General features: G+C 40.3%; 1 long non-coding RNA gene across 8 annotated transcripts in view; it reads left to right on the top strand.

Annotated features, from left to right (window-relative positions):
• Nucleotides 1-399: 399 nt before the first annotated feature.
• The window catches only part of LOC107184794, a 20,261-nt gene continuing 16,305 nt past the window's right edge, over nt 400-4,355 (top strand). For all 8 annotated transcript variants that reach the window (XR_001515702.1, XR_001515709.1, XR_001515706.1 and 5 more), the window contains exon 1: nt 400-469. This is a non-coding gene — a long non-coding RNA (uncharacterized LOC107184794). The remainder of the gene's footprint in view (nt 470-4,355) is intronic.

The raw sequence follows: 4,355 nt of genomic DNA, 5'->3' as shown, positions 1-4,355 counted from the left end.
ATCTCTTGGCTGGCAGTTAATTTGCATATCGCCCTGTTTAGCCAATGGGAAGGGTAGCGGTAGTACACCAATTACCATGTTTCTCTTTTATTAGATAGGATAAGTTTAGTTAGCATAAGTAGACCATTTTGTATTAGACCAAAACTTGTAAACAACTCCAAAATAAGAGGTGTTTGTATGGTTGATAAGCTTTGGACATGTACACAACTTTCCTGCCTGAGTGTATACCTAGAAAACAGGGCAGCACCCCTGTGTGGCGCCCTATAGGAGACACTGAAGATGCCCAGCTTCAAGGATTTAAGGAGAGCAAATCTGCGGTTCAGACGCCTGTCTGACCTCCACAGACAAGACATCCCCGCCCCCCGCCCCCGGAAACTGCCAAACTGCCAAACTGCCATAACCTCCATGTGTCTCTGTCAGCGAGTGTCTCCGGGTGGCCTGCCAAGGACTGAAACCCATCAGCTCTCTGGTAAATAAACCTTTGTGATTTCTTGCATTGTTTGTTCCCTATGTCTTCTCTCTTCTTAGTTTTTGGTTAAGCTTGGCCATATTAATTAATAGTAAGTACCCTTTGACGTCTGAATTGGTCCAAATGAGGTGCTTGGGTCACCTGCGCGTAAGTTCCCAGGAAGTGGAACAAAGGATAAATAGGCTGAGCATAGATGATTTCTATGGCAGTGAAACTACTCTGTATGATACTATAATGATAGATACATGTCGTTATAGGTTTGTCCAAGCCCATAGAATGTACACACCAAGAATGAACCCTAAGGTAAACTATGGACTTTCAGTGATTATGATGTGTCAAAAACTTCTGGTTCAGGTTTTCCTAATGGAGCAAGGCTATAAGAGAAATGTTTGTACCTTGTCAATTTTGCTGTGAACCTAAAATTGCTCTAACAAACTAAAGTCTTTAAAAAAAAAGACATTGATCTTGCTATCAAAGATCTTAGAGTCTAGGGAGCAGACAGCTAAACAAACAGAAGTAATGCTGTGTGGTCTTTGCTCTAAGGGTGGTATTTTAATGTTGTAGGATCACTGGGAAGAGCCCTAAGTTTCCCTGTAATTTATATGTCTCCTGAAAGGCTCTGGATTGTTAAAGCTGCTGTGGGAAGAGCCGTGCCCTGGGAGGCTGAAAAAGTTTATGTTTTAGTCCTGGCTGGGACTCTCACTTGCCACAAACTTTTCTGATAAATTACATTACCTCCTTGATCTCAGTTTACTTATCTCTGAATTGATACTATTGTTCTCAATAATCTGTGAGGGCCTTTCTAGTGTCACCATGAAATTGACAATTTCTGTTTCAATGCAAAGTTCTTTTTTTTATTGTTGTAGAAATAGATAACATTTACCATTTTAGCTATTTTTAAGTGTACAGTTCAGTGGCATTACATACATTCACATTGTTGTGCAATCATACCACCATACATCTCCAGAAAGATTTCATCTTCCCAAACTCCCATTAAACAGTAATTCCCCATTCCCTAACCATCATTTTCTGTCTCTAGGAATTTCACTATTCCAGATATCATATATAAGCAGAGTCATATAGTATTTATCATTTGTTACTGGTTTATTTCACTTTGCATAATGTCTTCAAGGTTCATAGATGTATCGTGTGTCAGAATTTTCTTTCTTCTGAAGGCTGAATAATATTCCTTTGTATGTATATTGCATTGATCTACTGAAGTGTCTGTTTCTGACTCCACCAACTGAACAATGGGGAAGAGATCCTGGCAGAGCAAACTTGCCCCTTTTCTTCTCTCTGTTTCTGGGACAGGGAGGTCAGACCTAGGTGTTCACAGGGCCCTGCTGAAAAGTTTATATTTATCATTTAATTCTGTCACAAGATGTCTTTAGCGCCTGCCAATGGATATCATCTTTGGTTCTTCTTGTTTCTTGAGCAGAAGTCTATCTTTTTCCCACAAGAGTGAGAACATACTCCATCATCCAGGTGTCATGGACAGGGGAAACCAAGATAATGAAGGCACATTGCTTTTTTTCTTAGTCATTTCAAGCTCCTGGGACAAAATACCATAGAATTAGTGAAATAAGCAATAGACACCTATTTCTAACAGTTTTGGAACCAGCATAGTCAGGTTCTGGTGAGGGTCTTTTTTCCGGGTTGCCTCACGTGTTCTCACATAGTGGAAAGAGAAGGATAGAGAACTCTCTAGGGTTTCTTTTATAAAGGCACTAATCCTATTCATGAGAGCTCTACCATCATGACCTTATCACCATCCATCACATTGGGCATTACTATTTCAACATGTGAACTTAGAGGAGATAAACATTTAGTGTATAATACCTCCCTTACCAGCAGCAAAATAAAAGGCCAGGAGTAAAGAGAATAATGTGCTCAGGGTGTTTAGAACCTGAATACTCCATTCATATGGTTTATCAGAGACCAGAAAATCAAGTATGGCAAATGTGGTCTTAATTATAGCCATGTGAAATTGCTCAGAAACATGGTTGTGAAAAATTAGATTGTTGGAAGGAGAAAATAAAAGCCAGTTTGTTCAAATAACATTTTACGCCTTACTCAAATGTAGACTAGAGACACATAGGTGATCATTGGCTAAAAGCTGTTGGAAACCAGACTAGGTATATATTGACTTTGAACTTATTTGCCAAACCTATAATAAAATAATATTGTTTCATTTTCAAAGTGCCTCAGCTATGAGACTCTCTTAGAGGTTTACAACTGCTTAAATCCCTGCTCTGCTTGAAAACTTTCTGGAAGTATAGAGTGAAAGGTAGAATTGTGGTCTGGGCACAGTTCGCTGCTAGGCTAAAAGAATTTCATATTAAGAATAAAGAGCACCATTGCTACAAAGCTCCAACCCTAATTGAAATAGACTGGTAACATAGAATCTTATATGAATACACTGTCAATGTATAAAGCCTAAAATAAATCAGGTTGGTTGAACAGAAAACAGATGGCAAAACTTTTGCCCTCACATCTTGAAGCCCACTTTTGTGGGTAAGCGCCCCAGGAATAGTGTGGTGGTTAGGTGTGCAGGCTCTGGTTTACATGCTGATTCAGCCTTTCCTAGATGTGTAGCTTTGGGCAAGCTAGAGAAATTCTCTGAGGTTCAGTTTTCTGCAAGATTGAAATAATAATATATTATACAGTATACTAGAAGCCCAGTGCATGAAAGTAATGCAGGGGAGAGGGGGTCCCCTCAGCCAGCCTGCACCCTCTACAATCCAGGACCCCTTCAGGGATGTCCGACTGCTGATTTAGGCACCCTCTCACAATCCTGGGCCTCTGGCTCCTAATCGCTCACCTGCCTGGTCACCCCTCACTGCCCCCTCTGCCAGCTTAATTGCCCTCAACTATCCCCCTACCAGCCTGATTGCCCCCAACTGCACCCCCCCGACTGGTCTGGTCGCCTCTTACTGCCCCCCCTTCCCACTGACCTGGTAGCCCCATGCAGTCTGCTGCTCAGCCGTTTGGTCGTCCCTCACTAACCCCCCTGCTGGCCTGGTCATAGGCAGCCATCTTGTGAGGGTGTGAGGGTTAATATGCATATTACCTCTTTATTATATAGGATGAGAGTTTAATTATTATAAGATGCTCTACAAATTTAACATCAGCAAATTACTGTATTGCTCACTCCATAGCTCAGCATGGAAAAGCCCTCAGTGATGGTGAATTTATTAAGGAAACATTTCTAAGATGTGCACCAGCTCAATTTCACGATATGAAAAAATAAAGATGATATTATTAAAAGAATTTCTGAGTTACCACGCAGTAGAAATACTATCAAAGACAGACTAATAGATCTTAACAAACACGTACAACATCAATTTAAAAAGACTTAAATAGTTGTAAATATTTTTTTGATTTCTCTTGATGAAACTACTGACGTCACATCAAATGCTCGGTTGGCCATTATTTCTAGATATTCTGATAGTCTCACAATGAGAGAAGAGTTGATAAAGTTAGAATCAGTGCCAATAAGTACCGTATTTGCCGGCGTATAAGACGACTGGGCGTATAAGACGACCCCCTAACATTTCCACTCAAAATACAGAGTTTGTTATATACTCGCCGTATAAGACTACGCCCTCTTCCGCACACCTTCCACACACCAAATAAAAGGTAAAACAATATCAGATTTGATTTTAACATTTTAATTTATATTCAAATGCTTATGACATGCAGGAAAACTGTCACAAGGCTGTATGTAATCAAACATATACATAAAACAGTGCAAGTTTATTACCGGTAAACATACCGGTAATTCACTAAAGAAAACACACTCTATAGACTGGTACCGTAGATGCTTCTCAGGAACACAGGCAAGCAGCCCACAACCTAGAGGGACTGTCAATGATAGAAGAAAGAT

Source organism: Myotis davidii, unplaced genomic scaffold, assembly GCF_000327345.1.
Source record: "Myotis davidii unplaced genomic scaffold, ASM32734v1 scaffold848, whole genome shotgun sequence".
NCBI lineage: Eukaryota > Metazoa > Chordata > Mammalia > Chiroptera > Vespertilionidae > Myotis > Myotis davidii.
This window is presented reverse-complemented; position numbering and strand designations above follow the sequence as displayed.